We start from the raw sequence: 23,639 nt of genomic DNA, 5'->3' as shown, positions 1-23,639 counted from the left end.
TTAAAGTTAATAAATCTCTGGGATTTGATGCGATTCACCCCAGATTATTAAGGGAAACAAGAGACGAAATTGCTGGGACCTTGAGCAGTATCTTTGCGTCCTCTCTAGGCTGAGGTTTAAGAGGACTGGTAAGTGGCTACTTAAGAAGGCAGAAAAGCAAGTCCTGCAAACTATAGATCAGCAGCTTTCACGTCAGATGTGTGAAATGAGCTAGACAAAACTATCTAGTGATAAGATATGAGGATGCGGAAACACCGGGCTTAGAATGGAAGAGTTCAGGGCGGCATTGTGTGGAGCAGTTCGTGTCTTATCAAACTTCCGCTAATACCCCGCCTCCCCCTCGTACCGCATCCATTATTTGTTTATTTCTATACACGTGTTCTCTCTGTCTCTCTCTCTGTCTCTCTCTCTGTCTCTCTCTCTGTCTCTCTCTCTGTCTCTCTCTCTGTCTCTCTCTCTGTCTCTCTCTCTCATCCCGTTTGCCAGTCAATTGTCCAGCTCTTTGCTCCATTCTGCCTCCCGTCTTCTCCTATCATTGTGGATCTCCCACTTACAAATCTCTTACTAGCTCTTCTTTCAGTTAGTCGGCCCGAAACGTCGACTGTACCTCTTCCTAGAGATGCTGCCTGGCCTGCTGCGTTCACCAGCAACGTTGGTGTCTGTTGCTCGTGTCTTAACAACTTGATTGAGATTTTGACAATGTAACGAAAGGGAGTGATGAAAGTAGAGCAGATGCTGTTGTCCGCGTGGATTTTTAACTCCCTCTTTGAAATGTATTGCAGAAGATTAGGGTGCATGGGGCCCGTAGCAAATTGGCTGTTTCGATTAAGAACTGGATTGCGCATAAAGGACAGAGTAGTGGTCAAAGGGACATATTCGACCTGGAGGCTGGAATTAGTCGTGTTCTGCAGGGACCTGCGCTGGGGATTCCGCTGTTTGTGAAATAAAAAAATGACCACGATGAAAGTGCAGATGGGTGGTTTAATAAGTATGCTTTATGAAAATTCGAGATGGAGCATAATGCAGATAAAATGTGAGGTGTTGAACCTTGGTTGCTCTAATGCAAGGAGACAGTAAACAGATAAGGGCAAGACTGTTAGCAGTGCTGCTGAGCAGAGCTCTCTGGGTCTAACAAAATAGCTCCTTGAAAGTCGCTGCATACGTTTATCACGTGGTTAAGAATGATTATCGAATTCTTCCCTTTATTAGTTGAGGCATTGAGTTCAAAGGTGAAGAGGTTTTGTTGCATATTTTTAAGACTATGGTTCGGCCACATTTCGAGTATTCCATATAGTTCTTGTCGCTCTCAGAAGACAATGGACTGAAATCGCCCGCGCTATCTCTGTCAGCAGTTGGAATTTTCCACTGGTGCGCCTTCCTGCTGCCACGGCGTGTATATAAACACGGGAAACCATTGGCTTTCAATAGAAACGCTCCTCTTACGTCATCCTTTCTTCTCACTTTCGCGGAGGTTTCTGTGTGGTCTGTTCCCTGAAAGATAAATCTGTGCTCTTACAGAAACACAGAAAAATGCTGGAAACGCACAGCGTAGAAAGGAGAACATATTTATTGTTTCAATGCAATATCTGTTCGTCACACCTGAGAAAGAGAAAATAAGCTGCATCTCAGTTTCAATGTGGCCCAACAAGGAAACATCGCTGATCGGCTGTGACCAGGTGATTGACTTTGGTGGTTAGAATCGATTCATTATCTTTGTCTAGATTAGGTTTTGTAGGAAAGAGTACCGCGCAAACTCTCAAGCGCGGCTGAATGTAATCACAGAACGGGAAATAACAGGAAAAAAAAATAAATCACAGGTGAGCAACTTTCGAAGGCGGGTATTACCGGTTTACCCATTACTTTTGATTCCGGTACGGACAGTATGTTTTCGTAGGCACACAACACTCATCCACACAGGATTTAATGGAGTCATTGACAGCTCTGCCGTATCCTTTGATACTACAAGATGAATCACTGAATACAGTCTAGTCCAGCAATATAAATCACTCCCGCAAGCGCCCCAGCGCCTCCATTGTGCGTTCCTTCTTGGTCCTCACTACTGATGCTGTGAACATCACTTTCTGTCTATATTTAGAGACTAGAAGTACAGCCAGGTGATCAGACTTTCCAGTGTGGGCAAAGTGGAAAATCTGGAAAATATTTCGTTCCATCAGTTAGTCAGACAATGAATCCTGTTGGTGAATGTTTCTCACCCCTACACACAAGCAGGTCGGATTACAGTGCCTCCTCCGATTACTATGTGACACATGCAAAAGCTGAATCGGAAAGGATTCGGAGACCTCTGCAGTCGCGGAGGAAGAAGTCTCCAGTCTGTCTGAAAAGCTTCGGAGCCACAGTCAAGGAAGAAACATCGGGGAGACTCTTTGAACCCTCATGTGATCGTACATCAGAGTTGCAGATCGCTCTTTCGCATTGGTTTCCCGTTAGCATAGTGGTTATTACCCCGTCTGTCGCGGGAGAACGGAGTTAATTTCCCTGAAGGCTGCTTACATATTAAATGTATTTGCAACTCGAATTTTCAGAGCAAATTGAAAGCGGTTAAAGAGGTTAAATCCGAGTTAGGGCTTGAAGTCGTCAGCTCATTGGGAATGAGGAACAGACTGATCTGCAGTGATTCCGATAGGTAAGGACGTTGTCTTCAACCTCTTTCCTGAAATATCCCCTCAGCAACTTTGTATCTCAGAGTCATTCGGCGTAGCACGCGGTGACAGAGACCAACGTTCCAATGTTAGCTGAAATATTTGCTTCATCCGCCACAGCCACAGTTTAATTTTAACAAAGGTACTAAAATTAAGGTGTATAGTTTAAAGAGTCAGAATGAGAGGGAGAGTGAAATCGGTGCCTTCACCCAGCTCAGGCCACCCTGCAGTGTCTCAGTGAGACTCCCTCAGTCTAACTGCGCTCTCAGAACTCAGTGTGAAATGTAATCCAACTGAAACGTGAACTTTGTTTCTCCCTTTGCAAGGCGTTGCCTAACCTGCAGAGTATTTCCAGCAGTTTCGGCTTTTAATTCAGTAATAGTCTTGTTTGTCTGACCCCCGGATCTGTACTAACGCAATTCGCTCCGTGACACAGTGTTCACATCCCATGTAAAATGTCCTTCTGCCCGCCCAGCCTTGAGGAGAATGTGGTCGTAGCCGAGACGTGTGGCCATGCAGTAGGAAGCGGTTAGGATTTCTACATGCAGCTTCTAATACTGATAAGTTTCTTTTTCCAACAATTTCTCTTTTATATTGTCTGTGACTCTTTGATGCAAACCATTTATGCATAAAAGCTGAGTCCTTCATCCTATACACACGCCTTAATCTCCATATACTCTCCATGCTGGAGAAGGGCTTCCAATCTTCAGTGTCCTTTGCTTAAAGCATGCTGCTTATAATTTCACAAACCCTCATTAAGCCTTCACATTGTGGAGTTTCTGGATCTGTCGTCCTTACTCTCACAGGAATATAATATCCCTGAACTCTCATTACGTCATGCTGAAATGACTCCCAATTCCTGCAGGTGAACTTCTCATCCACCTTTGCCGGGATCCTGTCTATGATAATGAAATGGTCCTTAATTTCCAAACTACCGATCTCCCTGTTCCAGAACTGGAACATTCTGCCGAATCCAACCTCATCTTTCACTGACACTTCATCCAAACTACCGATCTCCCTGTTCCAGAACTGGAACATTCTGCCGAGTCCAACGTCATCTTTCACTGACACTTCATCCAAACCTCTGCCCTATAGCTTGTGGGACATCCCACGCACTATCACGGAAAGCTTTCCAGGATACATGTACCTTTCAAAAACGTCACATCTGGCCCTCATACTTAAAGATAACCCAATTAAATCTGTCCTACCTGATCCTGAACTAATATCCTATTGTTCTCCATCAGCCCTTACTGGGAAAATAAAACTTTTCAACGCCAATTGTTCGGTGCTTTCTCTGTACCTACGCCAGTCATTATCTTATACACCCGTTTTCAGGTCAGCCCTGAACTTTATATGTTCCGGGGCTGCACCATTTTTTAAACCTAGGTCCCCGAGTCCAGCAATATCCTTGCAACTTTTTTACTGCAATCTTGGTAGCTTAATAGCATCTTTCTTGGAACAACATGACTAATTGGTGCATAATAGATGTTTCAGAAACGACAGGGAGGGAGGCAGAATAGGTGGGGTGGGGCACTGTTGATCAGAGGTAGTGTCACGGCTACAGAAAATGAGGTAGTCATGGAGGGATTATCTACGGAGACTCTGTTGGTGGACTTTAGGAACAGCAAGGGGTCAACAACTATACTGGGTGTTTTCATACACCACTCAATATTAAAGGGACATCGAGGAGCAGATAGGGAGACAGATTCTGGAAAGGTGTAATAACAACAGGGTTGTTGTGGCGGGGAATTTTAATTTCCCGAATATCGATTGGCATCACCCTAGAGTGAGAAGTTTAGATGGGGTCGAATTTGTTAGGTGTGTTCCGGAAGGTTTCTGACACAACATGCAGATAAGCCTACAAGAGGAGAGGCTGTAGTTGATCTGGTATTGGGAAATGAACCTGGTCAGGGGTCAGACCTCAGTGGGAAAGCATTTTGGAGACAATGATTACAATTCCATGTTCTTTACCACAGCTTTGGAGAGGGATAGGAACAGACAAGCAAGAAAAACGTTTTAATTGGAGTAAGTGAAAACATGAGGTTATCAGGCAGGAACTTTGAAGCATGCATTGAAAACAGATGTTCTCAGGGAAACATACGAACGAAATGTAGCAAATGTTCATGGATTATTTGCGTGGAGTTCTGCATGGGTACGTTCCAATGAGACAGGGGAAGGATGGTAAGGTACAGGGACCGTGGTGTACAAAGGCAGTTGCAAATCTATTCATGAAAAGAAAAGCTTACGAAAGGTTCAAAAAACTAGGTAAAGATAAAGATCTAGAAGATTATAAGGCTTGCAGGAAGGAGCTTAAGAATGAAATTAGGAAAGCCAGAAGGGGCCTTCAGAAGGCTTTGGCGGACAGGATTAAGGAAAACCACAAGGCGTTCTACAAGTTAGTGAAGAGCAAGAGGATAAGACGTTAGAGTATACGGCCAATCAAGCGTGACAGTGGAAAAGTGTTTGAAATCAGAGGAGATAGCAGGGGTAATTCATGAACATTCTGGTTCAGTATTCACTATGGAAAGCGATCTTGGCTGCTGTAGGGATGATCTACAACGGATTGAAAAACTTGAGCATGCAGATATTAAGGAAGAGGATGTGCTGAAGCTTATGGAAATCATCAGGTTCGATAAGTCACCGGGACCAGACTAGATGTACTGCGGGCTAATATAGGAGACGAGGGAAGAGATTGCTGAGTCTATGGCAATGACATTTGCATCATCTATGTGGAAGGGATAGGTTCCGGATTATTAGAAGTTTGCGAATGTCATTCCCTCATGCAGAAAAGGGAGTAGAGATCATCTATGAAATTATAAACTAGTGAGTCATGATTCAGTGTTTCGTAAGTTGATGGAGAAGATCCTGAGAAGCAAAATTTATGATAATTTGGAGAGGTATAACATTAGTGATATTCAACATGGCAGTGTCAAAGGCAGGTCGTGACTTGAGAGCCTGTTTGAATTTTTTGAAAATGTGACTAAGCACATTGATGAAGGTAGAGGAGTAATTGTAGTGTATCTGGATTTCAGCAAGGCATTTGATAAGTTACCGCATGCAAGGCTTATTGAGAAAGTAAGGCAGAAGGGTCTCGGCCCAAGACGTCGACTGTACTTCCTATAGATGCTGCCTGGCCTGCTGCATTCCACTAGCATTTTGCGTGTGTTGCTTGAATTTCCAGCATATGCAGATTTCCTCGTGTTTACGTTTATAAGAATGTTCCCTGGTTTGGGGAGCATGCCTTATCAGAACAGGTTGAGTTAACTCGGCCTCTTCTCCTTGGAGCGACGGCGGATGAGAGGTGACCTGATACTAGTGTACAAGGTGAGAGGCATTGATCGTGTGGATAGCCAGAGGCTTTTTCCCAGGGCTGAAATGACTAGCACGAGAGGGCACAGTTTGAAGGTGCTTGGAAGCTGGTACAGAGGAGATGTCAGGGGTAAGTTGTTGTTTTATTTTTACGCAGGGTAGTGAGTGCGTGGAATGTGCTGCCAGCGACGGTTGCGGAGGCGGATACGACAGGTCTTTTAAGAGGCTGCTGGACAGGTACAGGGAGCTTAGGAAAAGTAGTTGGCTCTGGGTAAGCCTAGGTTATTTCTAAGCTAAGGACATGTTCGGCACAGCCTTGTGGGCCGAAGGGCCTGTATTATGCTGTGGGTTTTCTTTGTTCTATGTTATATAATACTCCAAGAGACGCCTTACCCACGTGTTGCATAACTGCAACAAAACTTTCTACTTCCTGTACTCACTTACTTCACGGACTGATGAAGCCGTTTGGTCAAACACGTAATTTATCACTCTATCGACCGGCGATGCTACTTTCAGTGAACTATGCACCTGTACACCTAGGCCCTTCTGTTCCATAACACTCCCCAGGGCTCCAGTCTTCACTGTATAAATCCTACACTAGTTTGATCTCACAACATGTAACTCTTCATATCTATCTGGTTTGAACACCATTTGTCAATCCTCACCCCACATTCCTGAATGTCCGCTTGCAATATTTCATAGGCATCTAACCTATATGCAACACTACCTATTTTAATATCATTTGCAAACGAAGTGGATATTGTATATTCCCGACAATCATCCACATTATGTTCAAACAACTAATCTCCCAGAAATGACCCCAGTGACATATCACTAAATACAAGCCTCCTGTCTGAGAAATAAATTCCAAGTATAATCCTCTGTTTCCTACCACTGAGCTAATTATGATTCCAATCAACTCTCTCCTTTTGGATCCCACGCAATCCACCTTCAGGACTAATGTGCCATGAGGGACCTTATCAAAAGCTTTGCTAAAATCTTCACGGACAAAATACATTGAGCTACCTTCATAGTTACCACCTCAATTTATGACGTAATCCTTCGGGAGCGAGAACCCATAAAAACTGTGGACATTATCACATGGAAAATTTTATGCACAGTCTATAAAACACCAGAGACCATTGGCAACAGTTCCACACTGAGCCGTCGTCTCCAAGAATCTCCGAAACATCAACCTGCTGCCTTTTCCACAGATGCAGTTTGGCCTGCTCAGCACTAGAAACAATAAATTCTACTTCCTTTACCGGTTGAAATAATTGTCACATCTATTGCAGCTAGTGTAAGAGTGAAATTATTCTCTGCTGCCTGGCAAGTTTTCTGTCTGCATCTTTCGCCTGTTCTGGCATGGATATGCAGAGTACTGAAACACAGAAGACAAAAGAAGTGGAGAGTTACGCAGGAAGAAAGGTTTAGATTGATTTTAGAGTAAGTTGGAAGGTGGGCACAATGTCGTGACCAATGTCGCTGTACTGTTCTGCACTGTTCTATTTTCTGTAAACCAACACATGTTTGACATGAAATGCTCATGCTGCATCCATTTCCACATTGGTATTCAGATCTACTGAGTGTTTCTGAAATAGCACTTTGCCTCTTTAGTTCAATCTCCCTCCGACAGTACTGTGCGAAAATCTTAGGCAGACATATTTACAGCTCGGGACGGTCAACGTTGAGCGGACAAAGTGTTTTTAAATCTGGTTGGAGCAAAGGATGTTGGCAATTCCGAGGGTTGAGTGCCGTGTGTAGGAGGTTTGTAGGACAGATGGCCAAGAAAGCGCGCCAGAATGCGCAGACACACCCAACCCTGAGACGCCAGGCAAGGGCATTGGATTCCAAGCAAAGTGTTTATTGATCAGTACAGAATATCTCCCTGGTGGTTCCCGTTCCCTCTCCTCTCCCTTCCCCTTTTCATGACCATGTTCCCTCTGCCTTCTCACTTGCCAGTCTCAGTACACAATGGAGACTCGTATCAGAGTTTATTATGTCTCAAATATGTAACGATTTTTTTCTGCAGCAGTACACTGAAATACATAAACTAGCTAGAGGACTGTGTGTGTAAAGAAGATTTTTTGCAGTCATTTGGTTTGTAACGATAGTCGTACAGCAGGAGCATGAAAACTGTATCTAATCGCTAAACCTGATAAATAACGGGAGGAGACACAACTTTGAGGTGATTATAGGAAAGCAAAGTGGGTGTCAGGCACACAAAGGCCACTTCCCAACATGAGATTATTTCTAATGGTGATAAATGAGAAAGCTAGGGCTTCTCCCAGGAGCGAAAAAGGATGAAGGTGTATTGATAGAGATGTCCAAGATGATATACGACCTATATCACGTTTAGCCAAGGCAAGAAAGGCTAACATAAAATGGTGTAGCATTTCAAAGTGACTGGAGGAAAATACGTGTAGGGTTCTCAGTAATATTAGATGGACTGTTACCTATTAATTGTCTTTTACAAATTGGCTTCTCTGAAGTGTTAAAATATTTTTTCTCGTACTGTTAACTGCTGAGTAAGGAGGTCTCTGTGGCAGCATGTTTGGGTTATACCGAGTGATAATGGAAATTGTATTCGTTTGCTAGCCAATGGAACTCATGTTATGCTATCTTGTATGTGTGTGCTGAGCTGAGGGTCGCCACCCTTTTCTGGAGGACAGCGGAGAGGACGGACGTGCGGGAACAGTCCGCGGTTCCAGGGCGGCAGATACCGGACCTCGGCGGTTCGGGGTGTGGCCGAGGTCTCGAAGGGACGTTGTGGATGGAATCGGGGGCGTGAGCTCAAACGTATTAAAATATTATGTGCGCAAGAATGATAAATTTACTCATTCAGCGCCTTTTCTTTTAGTTATTTCTACTAACCCATCGTTACAAATTGCTATAAGGTATATTTCGTTACTCGGACTTAGTCCGTTGTTTGATTTTGGTGTTGCTGCTGATATTTTGGGGGATCTCACACCGTATCCGCATCAAGCCTTCACAAGGTATGGCGGGGGGTGGGGGGCGAGGGTGGTGTCGACGACTATTCACCTTAGACAACGGGAGTCAGGTGGGGTTAAAGAGGTTACACACGAGAGGGGAGAAGTGTGGTAGGTTCCTTTTTTTCATACAGAGCGGTGAGTGCATGGAAAGCCCTGTGGTAGACATTTAATAAACTCTTGTATAGGGTGATGCATCATAGAAAACTGGAGGGTTACGTAGCGAGGTTAGGTTGGCCTTGGTGTATGGTGGGAAAAATAACCTGTCCCCTGCTGTAGTGGACTATTGTCTGTGTACTCACACTGTATGGTGATGCTGAAATGGGAGTCAGTGTCCACTACTGCCATGCACATGACACAAGTACAGGATCACTGAACAGCGCCACGCTTGCTGTGTGGAGTGTGTGCACAGTCTGTGTAACTGAGAATCACAGTCACAGCCACAGTCAGCAGATACTGGGTTATGGACAAAAATAGAAACAAAACTGCTGCAGGAACTCGGCAGATGAAGCTGCATCTGCAGAGGTAGCGGGATGGTCGGTGTGTCAGTCCAAGGCATCACATCGGGTCTGAGGGGATTGTGGGCAGGTGCATCGAGGTGAGACCAGGTGGGAGGAAAGCAGGGACTTCGATGCTAAGATGTGAAATTTGTAATTTGAAGTTCGCATCTTCCTCTCTCCCTTTCCGTTCGGATTTCCAAATTGGTAAACCTGCTCTCCGAGAAACAGGAGTCTGAAACTCAAGACTTCAAATGAAAGATCTGATAATTACCTTGTGTTCCCTCCCCTTCCCCCAGCCTTTACATCTACTCCTCATCTTTGTTTTTACTCCAGTCCTACCAAAGTGTCTCGGCCCGAAAGCGGAGTCTACTGTTTTTACGTAGATGTTGCCAAGCCTGCTGCCTTCCTGCAGCATTAAAAATGTTTTGAAACACATGAGCTCATCGCAGCAGAATCAATGGCAACACGTCTATTCACAATGCCCTGCGCCTTGGAAACATCACTGCCAAATAGTTACAGTGTAAGTTCTATTCAAAATTGCCCTCCCCCCGCCGCCACCACCACCTCAGGCTTGGAGAACAGCTGGCCTGACAGGGAGAGCAGCAACAATAAAGCAAAATTCTCTCGGTGCTGGAAACAGAAATGGGTTTCAAAGAAGAAAATACCGGACACAATTCATTCCACATCTGTGATAAGCGAAGTAAGGAATGTTTTGTTTTGTCACCTTTTTGGCAGTAAGCCAGTAAACATGGTTTAAGTTGCAAAAAAAAAAAGGGGGCAGATGAATGCACCATTGAGATCACAGGAATTAGGAAAAGGGGACGACCATTCAGGCTCTCAGTTGCCTACTGTCCCAACTAGTATGATCACAGGTGAATTTCCTGCATGTCTCCATAACCATTGATTCCACTGTTGATTAGAAATGTCTTCCGCCCTTAAACGTACCCAGTGACTCAGTCCACAATTCACAGTGGTACAATATTGCAAAGGCTCCTGCTTTGTAGAGAAGAAACTCGTCCCATCTCACCAATTACAAGGGCCCTCAGTAAATTTCCCTTTCATGAGACGATGCTAACTCTGTTCAACACGTTATTAATTTTGATATAATCAGATAACAAGAAAACTCCAAACTGAAAAGAAGGTCCATCCACAGATGCTGCCCAACCTGCACAATTGTACAGTCTAGACTAAAATGCTAAGAGTTTACTCTCCCCTCCCACACACACCCGCCCCAGATGCAGCCTGTCCTGCTGACTTCCTCCAGCATTTTGTGTGTTTTGGAACACAAAGTGCTTACCTCAGCAGAACCAATGGCCACACACGCTGTGTGAGTTGCCCTGGATTTCTGGTAGTTACAAAATATGCAACATTTTCTAATTCAGATCTTTGCGTCAACATTTTTTAAAAACTAGGAATCGGACAGAAAGTAAAGGAGGATACGACAGTTACCTTGCGAAAGACAGAACGGGAGAAGGGGCGGTGATGAGGAGGATACGGGTGCAAAGGCGAGTGGGTGCAGGTGCAAGAGCGACATGTACAAGGGTGCACGGGAGTGAGATAAAAAATAAGCAGACAAAGTTAATGTTCCAACATGTACTCGTAACGACAAGCACCAAGAGCCCTTGACAATGTTCTGCAGCCATTCTCACATGTCCCTGACCCTGGTAGTCAGGAGGCAACACAAATCCTGGGATTTCTTTTCCAGCCACAGATCCTCGAATTTTCTATCAACTATTTATCCGCCTGGTATTTCCTCCGCTGCTGGGCTACAGAGACACTCTCAGTGCCAGCAGCCTGGCTGCTGCTGTTGTGACCTGAAAGGTCAGTCCGCCCATCAGTATGCAAAACGTCCTGACGAAGGGTCTTGGCCTGAAACATCGACTGCACCTCTTCCTAGAGATGCTGCCTGGCCTGCTGCGTTCACCAGGAACTTTTATGTATGATGCTTGAATTTCCAGTATCTGCAGAATTCCTGTTGTTTGCAAAACGTGTACTTGTTTTTAGGAGAGCCGCCACTGCAGCAACCTATACTGACTAAATCTTTCCCTTGTCTCTCCTGGTGGCCACCAAACTTAGCAGCGCCTACAACTTAGATATCACTATCTCAATAATGAACTAGTCTGATGTCCACGAGGATCCTTGGTCTTTTGATCTCCACCTCCATTTCCTACACACGATCAGTCAGGCGCAGCTGCTCGTGCATTTCCCTCATGGGAAGCTATCGGGGACACCGACCGACTTCCTGATCTCCCACATTCTGATGTGAAGTATGCTATTGTCATCACTGCCATTCCAGCTGCTCCGATAGGGAGAGGAATTATGAAAAAAAAAAAGCTCCGAAATTTGACCTCGGGATACAACACCTCATCAGACATCTATCTGTCCAAATTTCTAGAGCTGTGTTTTGAAGTCTCTGACAACCTTCCTCGCCGTTCACAACTGCACAGAATGTGTCTCTGCAGAACTGCAAGTCGGCCCATCTGCTTTTTATCCATATCATTTTACAAAGAGCACAGTTCCCAGCACTTGTGGAGCACCTCAGTTCACAGAGCTCCAGTTAGAATAACAACCCTCAATCATTGCATCCGGTATGGATTTTCCACAGAGTTCCTACCAGGTCTCCATGGAACCTAAATGTTCTGGAAAAGCCTACCATGACAGGCCTTGTTGAAAGCTTTTCAAAGCCTATGAATACAATATCCACTGCCCGGCCCTCATCAGTCAATTGTTTTGCACTTAAAAAAAAAAAGCGATCAGGTTTGTAAATTATAATCTCACCCACAGAAAGCCATGTTGGCTACCCTGAAAACATTTTGTCATTACCGATGTGAGTTGATTCTGTAAATAAGAATTATCGCCAGTCATTTCCACAACATTAATGTATGAGTCAACCACTGGATTGTCTCTATTGCCATTGTTAAATAGGGAAACAATATTGACCATCTCCAGTCCTATGCAACAGCATGTGCAATTAAACAGAGACTATAACGATCTCTGTGAAGTTTCCAGAAATCTGCTATCTTGTCTCATTCACTCAATAGACGGGGATGTATCGCATCCAGTCCTGGTGAGAGCTCCGACGTTCCCGCAGCTTGTTGTCAACGTGCCGTGCAATATCAGAGTATCTTTTCTGAAATTCCTTTACGGTATCGCTTTCTGTTTGAGGAATACTGACGTGAAATATTCATTTCGTGCTTTCTCCACTTCCTCTGGTTCCCGGCATACGTTCTCTCCTCTGCCTCTGAGTTGTTCTACTTTCCGACCTGCTCTGTGATGTCCCTCTTGTTTTTAATGTGTTTGCAAAGTGCACTGGTATTTCTCCAGTCTTGCTCTACTAAATCATTCCTACTCCCCCAGCATCATTCAGCACTACTGATTGTCTGTTTAATTTGCATATTGCTGTATCTTTATCAAGGGCATTGTCCAATATCCACTTCCTAAACTTTCCTCAAGATTCCTTTTCCTTTTTGACTGAATTTTCAACATTGCTGAACCACTCAACTTTAAATAAATCCCACAGGTCAGATGTGAGTTTACCCAATCTCAGCAGCTCCCAGTCTCTACTCTCCCCGTTTCCTGACAAACAGAGATCTCATCAGCTTGCCTTCGAATTAGCAAATACCCCAATATTGTGTCCTTGTGTGGCGCGGGCGGCTGTCAAAATAGTTTCCCACAGAAAATCATCAGTTGCAAGGTTCAGGCGCCAGTGCAAGGTCTCTGAAATGTCTCGAATAAATCTGCTTCTAACACTAGACCTAGCTGCGAATTCCATTCATTTTCTGTGTATATAAAAAAAAAAAAAATCTAAAGCATTTCCCATTGCTTTAAAGTCCTCTATCACCTTGAAATTATCTGAACTCGGTTTTGGCACGTCCGCTCCCGGACAAATACTCTGTCTACTCGATATTTGCCTTCTAGCATCTTGTATACCTCTTTTAAGTCACCTCTCATCCTGCTTCTCTCCAAAGAGAAAAGTGTTCCCATCCTCAACATGTCCTCACAACACACTCTCTATGAAGTTCAAAGTTCAACTGAAATTTACTATCAAAATTTACACGTGTCACCGCATACTACCCTAAAATTAATCTTCTTGTGGTCGTTCAAAGTGAATACCTGTGGTTCCATGGTGTAATGGTGAGCACTCTGGACTTTGAATCCAACGATCCGAGTTCGAGTCTCGGTGGAACTTTTTTCCTGGTTCTGTCAAGTGACGTGTCCATTTGTGAACATACGCACTGGAATGTCCGTGAAAATTTTGATCACTCCGCGTCGGGGGGAAGGTCGAAGAGCCGCTTTGGCCGAAGGTCGGCAGGTCGGGTCTCCGTGGCGGGAGGCCCCACGGAAGGACTGAGTTTGAGCTGTCGCTCTCCTTGACGCTGAGGATGCTTTCTAAATTCTGAGGCATATGTGATTGTTGGTGTGGACAGAAGTTTATATTGGTATCCTTCAGTTGTTTTTTTTTTTTTTGTGTTTTATTTTTTGTTACCGATCCTGCTTCCCTCCAAGGAGAAAAGTTCTTGTCATACTCAATCTGTCCTCACGAAACTTACTATAAGAAGCGCAATGTTTAAAGTAAATTTATTGCCAAAGTTCACACGTGTCACTACACGTTATCTTGCGATTCAATTTCTTACGATCGTTCACAGTAAATGCATGTGGTTCCATGGTGTAATGGTGAGCACTCTGGACTCTGAATCCAGCGATCCGAGTTCGAGTCTCGGTGGAACCTGTTTCTTTATTCTGTCAAGTGAGGTGTCCGGATTGTGAATACATGCACTGGATCGCATGTGGCAATTTTGGTCACTCCCCATGGGGTCGGGAGGCCGACTCAAGCAAAGAGAAGCAGCCCAGTCTTCGTGTATGAAGGCTCCACGGAAGGACTGAGTACGAGCTGTCCTTCTCCGTGATGTCCTCGCTGATTTTCGAAGTTCGAAGACATACAAGATAGTTAGTGCGGGCGGTAATTTATATCGGTCCTCTTAAGGTTTTTTTGTTCTCTGTGTTTACGTTCTTGGTGATATGCTATTGTTTTGAGTGGGGGTGGAGTTGGAGGCTAATATTCCTGTTGGCGTTTTTTTTTCCTGTGTTAGTTGTGTTAGATCTGTTAGATTTTTATGTGTGGGGGAGGTGTTAGGTGTTTGATGTATATTGACGCTGTTTTCTGTGTAGGAGGAGCTTGGGGATTAGAGGTTTGGTATTTTTGATGCTGTGTACGGGTGGGAGATCAGTTAGATATGTGCGAGGGTGGCGTTGGGATTTTGGGGTTTGGGAGTTCTATTTCTTACTTTTTTATGCGGGCGGGAGGTGATGACTATTCATCTAACAACATTCGTGTTGTTTTTTTTTCTGTATTTCATGGTTATCTGGAGAAGACGAATCTTAGAGTTGAATTGTGAGCTCATTCTTAGGGTGAGTAAAATTATCCCCTCTATTCTAAAAGCCTGAGCGTTGAAGGGTAATGGCTATTCCTGAACCTGGTACTATCGGATGTGAGGGCTCACACTACTTCATGATGGCAGCATCGAGAACGAACATCGCCTGGATGATGGGGTCCTTGATGATGAATGCTGCTTTCCTTCGGCAATGCTCCGTACAGATGTGCTCATAGTGGGGAGGGCTTTACCTATGCTGGACTAGCTGCATCCGCAACTTTTCACGGTTCACTTCACTCACTGGCATTGATGTTTCCATACAGATCATGATGCAACCAATCAGGATATTCTCCTCTGTACATCTACACAAGTTTGTCAACGTTCGAAACGACATTTGCACAAATTTGCGTAGTGTTGGCTGTAAGTGCTGGTAAGTCGTTCCAGGGTGTGAATAAATTCTGTTCCTCTAAACCTCTACACTAAGAGTTGTGTCAACATCGTGGAAATTGCAGTCACACACTACCTGTTGCTTTTACAATATTCCATAACCTTCCTACCTTTGTCTTGTGCTGGTCTGTGCCTTTACTGACCTGTGCTGTGCTCCGGCAGCTCAGTGTGCTTGGAAGGTAGTGGCAGACCTTTACAGAAGTGTGTCCTCATTACACGAACTGACCATATACACTTGGGTAGATTAGAAGTCTCCTGGAGACCACTTTTGAGTTTTTCAGACCATCAGTGGGCAGAAGATCACTGTGGAATGGGATAGACCAGTAAACCAATCAATTATATACAAGCTTTTGGCACCACATTCCTACTGTCCTTTTACCAATCCCTTCCCACAGCTCGGCATGCTATTTCCACGAAGGACCTGTCCAGTTCCTCTTTGAACACACTGAGTGGTTGTTCCCATCAGCTCGGCAGGCTATGTGTACCAGATGAGAACCACAGTCAGAGTAGAAATAAGAGTTTCGTCACTATCTCCATTTGATCATTTGCCCACTAGTGCTGTGATCATTCACCAATAAACAGAAAACAGTATAGCACAGGAAGAGTCCCCCCGGTTCACTCTGTGTCTGTTGACCATGATGCCAGTTGAAACTGCATGTCTGCATGCATGTGGTCTGTGGCCCCCAATGGACTAAACCCCCTGAAGGATTTACCCACCTTAACACTTTTTGAGAGACCCAACACCATCTCCTGTTTAGAATCAACACATCTTAGAATATCAGCATACCCTTTCCTGATCTCGCTTTCCTCCATGTCATTTTTTCCTTGGTAAACACCAATGAAAAGTATTTATTTGGTATCTCACCTGCTAACTATGGCTCCATGCAAACACTCCGGCCTTTGTCCTGGAGTGGCCCTGCTGTTTCCGTAGTACTCTGTTGTTTTCAGTGTCTGTGTAAAATGTCTTGGCCTTCTCTGTAAACCTCATCACTGAGGGGCTTTCGTGGCCACTGTTCACCCTTCTGATTTGCAGCATGAATTGTTTCATGTTTCCTTATTAATCCCCCCGGATCAATCCAATTTGTACTGCTAAACCTGACATATGACGGTTTTTATTTAAAAAGAAACTAAATGCGATATCTCCCATTACTCCGAGCTCCTGAATATCACCAGACTTCTCTTCCTCCCTCAGAAGGACAGGGAAGCCCTGAAATCTGACCGGCTGGACTGTCAGTGACTCTCACATCCCAGGCAAGGATTTAACCAACAAATTCAGCTCTCAGACCGCTCTCTGCGATTCCTGCCCAATTCGGCTGCAATTCGCATTCCTAAATTTGCATTCATCCACCTGCAGTTCCCATCATGTCCTCATCAATGACCATCGGACAACCTCCGGAATCCTGATCAGTAAATCTTTCCCAATGAAACTCATCTTGCTGGGCCTTATTCCAATACCAATCAGGTATGTCTCTCTCCCCGGTGCACCATCCACATACTGTTTCAGGAAATCTTCCTGAACACGCGTAAAATGTAATGTCCAATCAAGCCTGGGAGTTTCAGGGTGTCCCAGTTATGCTGGGGAGATAATTGAAACACTACAGCTACTCTGTTGTTGTTACAGCAGCCTATAATCTGCCGACCTATCTGTTCCTCTCTCCTCGGGCTATAGGGAAGTTGACAGTGTTGACAGTGTTGACAGTCATCGCTTCTCGGCCCTTTGGCTAAGATCAAGTGTAGTATCTGTTCTTCTCAGATCGGAAGGTGGAGGAGAAGAGTTCGCTCTGACACAGGGGTAGATCCTAATGCTGATTGGCCTCCAATCAAACACCTCATACCAGCGACGACAGCAGTGAGGAAGATGGCAGCAGCGAGCAGCGCATCGGCTCGAGGCCCGGGAACCGTGAACACTGTCAGGCTGACAGTGCGAGACCGGAACGGGGGCACCGGCTTCACCGGAGACACCTTCATCCGGAAGGTCTTGATGGAATGCTGTGGATTTAGGCCCGACGAAATCTACTGCGTCCAGGGTTTCGCCGGCTTCTTCGACGTCACCTTCCGGCAGGCTGCAAGCTGGCAGAGGCTGTACCAGCAGCTTCAGCTGAAGGGGCCGGAGGCGCCGCTGTCGCTGCTGAAAGCACAGGCCCTCTTGGCGACGGCCATGCAGCAGGAACGGACAATCACGGTTCAGAGTTCAACCCGTACGTGCCAGTGGTGGACGTACTTACATTCCTCGCTTGGTATGTGGAGAGCGTGGGAACTCCAGCGGACGTGAAGGACGGACTGGGAATCTGGACCAGCAAGCGGCAGGTCAAGGTGAAGCTAAGGTTGGACTCCAACGGCGGTGTCATCCACCATATTCCTCTCCTCAGTCTTCGCCATCGGAGGGAACCGAGGGTTCATGGTATACGCAGGGCAACCCAGGGTGTAAAATCTGTAAAATCGAGGGCCACCTGACCAAAGACTGCACGCAGGCCAAGTCCTGCAGCCTTTGCGGACAGGCTGACTACCTGTACAGAGCCTGCCCGAGGCGTGGGGGCACCTACGCAGAGGCGACCAGGGCGGGTGCTGGCAATGAAAGGGCCCAGGCAGGTTCGGACGTACCCTCCAGCGCTGCAGACGAGGCCCCCGACAAGACGAACAACGAAACCAGAGAGGAAGGTGCAATCACCCCAAGGCTCGCCACCCCCTTGCAGACCTCAAGGACCAGCCAAACGACGAGCAGGAGTTCATGGAGGAGGGGAGAGCAGAGGCGGAAACCGAATGGAAGGTCCTGAAACGCAAAAAGACCCAGAAGGCGGCTGCGAAACGACAGAAGGCGGAGGGACACTAGAAAAGGGCAGGGAACCACACAGCCTCTGGTACCCTGTCCTCTTCAGAGGAGGAAGGAGTTGGGGGAGGCCAGCAGCCCCGGCGGAAGAAGCGGCCAGCAGAACAGGTGGAGAGGAGGAGAGAGAGTGGAGAAGGTCTGCTGGCCACCCCCCAAGTACAGGAGGCGGGGAGCAGCAGAGACACACAGCTCCGGGAATCCGGGAGCAGAGCCACGGCCGGCACCCAGCAGCCTGAAGGGGAAGCAGCCCAGGAAGTCAACAACCTCCCGAGCTCAGAACCAGAACTGCCACACCTGGGGAATACTACCTCCAGTACCTGAGCCCACAGGAGGTGGAAAACTTCACAAAGAAGGTGGGCATGAAGGCTCAGGACTGCAAGGGTGAGGACGGAGAGCAGCCGAAATAAAGGGCTTACAAAGATGGCAGACCTTTAATTGGCGTGCTTGAACGTGCGCAGTTTGAAGAGTTCTGGGCGATGCGTCAGCGCGCTCCAGTGCTTGGACACTATAAAGGCCGACGTGACCTTCCTTCAGGAGTGCGGACTACCACACCTCCGTAACTACCGGAGGTGGTCACGGTGGTGGAAAAAAAGGTTGTCTGTGTGGTCGGGGGTCAACGATTGTCGCGCTTCCGGCCTGGGGATTCTGCTATGGGGAGGCAACTTCTCAATCACCCAATTTAAAGGGGTGGTTGCGGGGCGCCTCCTGGTAGCAGACGTGAAATACCGGGACACTCTGCTCCGGCTGATCAACGTGTACGCCTCCCCCGTGCGGAGCGAGCGGCGGGCCGTCTTCGAGCAACTCCCACAGATGCTGGTGACGTCCAGCCGGTCGTTCTGGCCGGAGACTTCAACTGCACCATTGATGCGGCTGGCGGTCCCGGCAGCGCTGACGGCAGGCTGGACAGTACCTCTAGACTCCTGAGGGAAACGGTGAAGACAGCCATGTTGCGTAACACCTTTGGCACCCTCACAGGTGGAGCACAGCCACCAGCCACCTGGACACGATCTGACGGCTCAGCTCGCTCCCGGATCGTGAACCCTATCCTGCCGTCCTCTACACCACTCACTTCCATACCTGCTTCTCTGGAGTGGGTCGTTGAAAGCCGAGCGGTCTCCGCCTTGGTCGTCTCTCGTGTGGAGAGGTGTTTTTTTTTTTTTTCTTTTATTATCGATTCCGGCTCGGCTTCCCATTGGGACTAACCTCGTCTGCTCTGCAATCACTATTAATGGCCAACGCCTTGAACGGTCAGAGACTGGCTAACATCACCTATATCATGAAGCCCGTAAGTTTACCCGGCAACCATCATGAACAGTTAACCCTTTATGTTACTTACTCTCCTGAAGCTCCCATTGTCCTGTGCTATCCCTGGTAGTTAGACACGACCCCCACATTGACTGGTTCAGTCGCAGGAGTGTACCCTGGAGCCCATTCTGTCACTCCGACTGCCTGTGCCATGCTCAGATTACGTTGTCTCCAAGCCCAGATCCCCCCGAGGAATTTCAGGATCTTAGTGCCGTCCTTCCTGAATACATGGGCCTCAAAGCTGTGTAAAGCAAGTCCTGGACCATTTCCCTGCAGCTTCATCGTCCATATGATTGCGCCATTGACATCTTGCCTGACACGTCTTCCCCAAGCGGCCGCCTCTATTCCCTGTCCGTAACTGAAACAGAAGCCATGAAGAAGTACATTCAAGAGTCTCTGGCTGCAGGCATTATCCGGCCGTCTTCCTCCCCTGCTGGTGCCGGTGTTTTTCTTTGTTGGAAAGAAGGACGGCTCCATACGTCCATGCATTGATTGCCGGAGACTGGATGACGTCACTGTTCAGAACCGTTACCCTCTTCCGCTCATGACCTCGGCACTTGAACTACTCCAAGGAGCCTCAGTTTTCACAAGCTTGATCTGCGTAACGCCTAACATCTTGTCAGCATCCGCGAACGGGACAGTGGAAGACGGCCTTTAATACCACTTCAGCCCATTACGAGTATCTGGTCATGCCATTCGGTCTCACTAATGCCCCCTCCGTTTCCAAGCCCTGGTAAATGACCTTCTGACGGACACGCTGAACCAATTTATTTTTGTGTATCTCGAGGATATTTTGACTTTCTCTAAGTCCTCTACTGAACACACAGGTTACGTCCGCAGAGCTCTCCAGTGCCTTCTGGTGAACCAGCTCTTTGTGAAGGCTGAGAAATGTGAGTTTCATCGCAATACAGTCTCCTTCCTGGGGTATGTAATTTCAGGGAGTTTCATTCAGTTGGACAAACAGAACGTTAAGACGGTGGTCAAATGGCCCCAACCCTCGACTTGTAGGGAGTTGCAACGCTTCTTGTGCGTTGATAACTTCTATCTCTGCTTCACCAGAAATTACATTACACTGGCTGCACCACTCACTGCTCTTCCCTCATCAGCTGTTCGATTTTGCTGGTCCCTTGTTGCTGAAAAAGCATTCTCTGACCTGAAGGAACTTTTCACCTCTGCCCCTATCCTGATTCAACCCGACTCCGACCGGCAGTTCATTGTGGAGCTGGATGCGTCTGACATTGGCGTAGAAGCTGTTCTCTCTCAGTGCACGGCCAAGGATGAGAAGGTACACCCCTGTGATTTCTTCTCTCACCGCCTCACTCCCACGGAGCTGAATTACGGTACCGAAATCCTGGAGCTGCTGGCTGTGAAGCTCGCTCTGGAGGAGTGGAGACATTAGCAGGAGGGAGGAAAGGTGTCATTCTTAGTCTGGATTGACCACAAAAATCTGGAATATATCCGTACGTCTAAGCGTCTCCATTCCCGTCAAGCTCATTTATCCCTGTTTTTTCTCAAGATTCAATTTTACTCTGTCCTTCAGCCCCGGTTCGAAGAATGGAAAACCCGATGCCCTCTCCCGAAGGTTTCCCTCCTCTAAGACCCCTGTGGTAACCGGATGTCAACCTCCCTGATCACTGTCCCGTGGGCGCAGCGCAATGGGACATTGAAGTCGTGGTGCAAGCTGCTCAGCAAAGCGAGGTAGCCCCTAGTCAATGCAAGAATAACCGTGTTTATGTTCCCAGCTCTGTCCGCTCACAGATATTGCAGTGGGGTCATTCTTCCCGGTTATCCTGTTACCCTGGAATCAAACATACTCAGGCCTCCATCAGTGGGTGGTTCTGGTGGTCCTCCATGGGAGATGACATCCGCAACTTTGTCTCAGCCTTCCCGGTCTATGCTGAAGACAAACCACTCTACTCGGTCACCCGCCGATCTGTTACAACCCTTGTCTATCCTCAGGCGACCCTGGTCCCACATTGCTCTGCACCTTGTCACCGGTTTTCCCCCATCAGATGCGACACCACCATTCTCACAGTAGTTGATCGTTTCTCCACGTTTGTACACTCCATCCCTTTACATAACTTCCCTTCTGCCAAAGAAACAACCAAATTACTGGTACGGCATGTTTTTTTTAAATTACGTGGTTTACCTGTGGATGTTGTTCAGACAGGGGCTCTCAATTCACATGCACCTTCTGGAGGGCATCTGTAATCTTCTAGATGCCTCTGTGAGCCTGGCTTCAGGATTTCATCCACAGACCGATAGGGCCAACCAACAGACACAGACAGTACTGAGGTGTCTGGTCTCCTAGAACCCATCTACGTGGAGTCAGCAGCTACCCTGGGCAGAATACACCATAACCTCTCATCCGTCCTCATCCACTGATCTGTCCCCTTTCGAGTGCTGCCTTGGCTACCATCCTCCACTGTTTCCTGCTCAGGAGGAGGAGGTTGGCGTTCCATCTGCCGAGGCATCCATCCGCCGTTGTCAGCGGACGTGGAGGCACACTCACTCTGCCCTTCTCCGTGCATCAGTTTGGATCAAGCATCAAGCTGACCGCCATCGCTCTAAGGTCCCACGTTACCGCCAGAGTAAGCGTGTGTGGCTTTCAATCCGAGACCTGCCCTTCAATGTGGATTCCCGCAAGAACGCCTCCCGCTTCATCGTTCCCATTTCCATTTTAAATTCATCAGCCACGTTGCCGTCCGTTTCGAGCTCCCCTCCACTCTCCGCTGCATTCATCCCACCTTCCATGTGTCCCGCATCGAGCCTTTCAGGAGCCACCTCCTGTGTCCCCAAAACCCCTCCCTGCTCCACAGCTCATCGATCAGTCAGAGACCTTCATGGTGTGTTAACTGCTGGACGTTGGTCGCCGGGGCCGTGGCCCCCAGTAGCTTATGGACTGGGAGGGCTCCAGTCTTGAGGAGAGATGTTGAGTCCCCGCCAGTAACATCCTGGACCCCTCTCTTATCATGGACTTACATCGCCAGCACCCGGCCCTACCTGGTGTTAGGGGGCGCGGGGTTCTGTCAGTGCTTCCAGTTGAACTCTCTCGTTTTGTGTGTTATTCCCCCTAGCTGTCGATCTGTAGTTTTGTATTGTCATGTGCTCCTCTCCCCGTTCCTGCTCTGCTCCGGCTCCTGTATTACTGAGTACTCCGTCTCTCATCTGCCTCTCATTATTACCTGTATTGCTGCCACCTGTGCCTCATTGTGCTCCACCTCTCACCTGCCTCTCAGGCTATTGCTCAGTTTATTTCAGTCCTGTGTTTTCAGCTGTTTGTTGCCAGATCGTGCCAGTGAATTTTCCTGAGCCTTTCCAGCATTCGTATCTGTATGTGTGTGCACAGTGCTGTGTCTGCGATTGCATCCTGCTCCAGAGCCCTGACACAGACAGATTCGGAGAATCGGCAAAGAAATAGCAGATGGAATATAGTAGCTGGAAGTTTTTGATCGTGCACTTTGGCGGTATAAATGGAGGTGTTGACTAATTTATAAATAGTGAGAAAATACACAAATACTGATTCGCAAAGGGACTTGACACACTTGTAGATGATTCCTTAAAGGATAATTTGCCCGTTGACTATGGTGAAGAGGGCGATTGCGATGTTTACCTTCATTTCAGGGCGACTAGAATATAAAAGCAAGGATGTAATGCTGAGACTTTTGAATGCCCTCGTGAGGCCTCACTTCGAGTATTGGGAGCATCTCAGCGCGCCTTACCTTAGAAACGATGTGTTGAAACTACAGAGGGTTGAACGGAGTTATGCAAGAAAAAAAAAGAGCCCGTAATAAAATGATTAGTCATATACAAAAGTCTCCGTTGATTCGGGTGCTGTATTCACTGGAATTCAGCAGAATGAGGGTGATCTAACTGATACTTATACAATGCTTGAAAGACTTTGATACAGTTAACGTGGAGAGGATGCTTCCTGTGGTTGTAGAGTCTGTGATCAGAGGACACAGCTTCAGAATAGAGGGGTTTACTTCTAGAATAGAGAATACGGCGAATTTCTTACGCCAATGAGTGGTGAATCTGTTGAATTATTTGCCACAGGCAGCTGTGAAGCCAAATCTTCATGTATATTTAAGGGAGAAGTTGGTTGATCTTCATTGTGAAGGGCCTGAATGACAAGCTGAAAAGGTGGTAGATTGTGCAGGACAGGAAACTTGGAGCAGCCACGATGAAATGCGGAACAAACGAGATGGGTAAATTGACCTGCCTCTAGT

General features: G+C 46.9%; 2 non-coding genes and 1 pseudogene across 2 annotated transcripts; all 3 read left to right on the top strand.

Annotated features, from left to right (window-relative positions):
- The first annotated feature begins 13,576 nt into the window (after window positions 1-13,576).
- Window positions 13,577-13,648, top strand: trnaq-uug (transfer RNA glutamine (anticodon UUG)). Its single transcript has one exon. It is a non-coding gene; the product is annotated as a tRNA-Gln (tRNA).
- Window positions 13,649-14,116: 468 nt separating this feature from the next.
- Window positions 14,117-14,188, top strand: trnaq-cug (transfer RNA glutamine (anticodon CUG)). The gene has a single exon. It is a non-coding gene; the product is annotated as a tRNA-Gln (tRNA).
- A 2,791-nt stretch (window positions 14,189-16,979) lies between these two features.
- LOC140193254 (U2 spliceosomal RNA) lies at window positions 16,980-17,111 on the top strand (annotated as a pseudogene).
- Window positions 17,112-23,639: the final 6,528 nt, after the last annotated feature.

Source organism: Mobula birostris, unplaced genomic scaffold (assembly GCF_030028105.1).
Source record: "Mobula birostris isolate sMobBir1 unplaced genomic scaffold, sMobBir1.hap1 scaffold_476, whole genome shotgun sequence".
Classification (NCBI taxonomy): Eukaryota; Metazoa; Chordata; class Chondrichthyes; order Myliobatiformes; family Myliobatidae; genus Mobula; species Mobula birostris.
The sequence above is the reverse complement of the archived record's forward strand: the minus strand, read 5'-3'. Positions and strand labels throughout refer to the sequence as shown.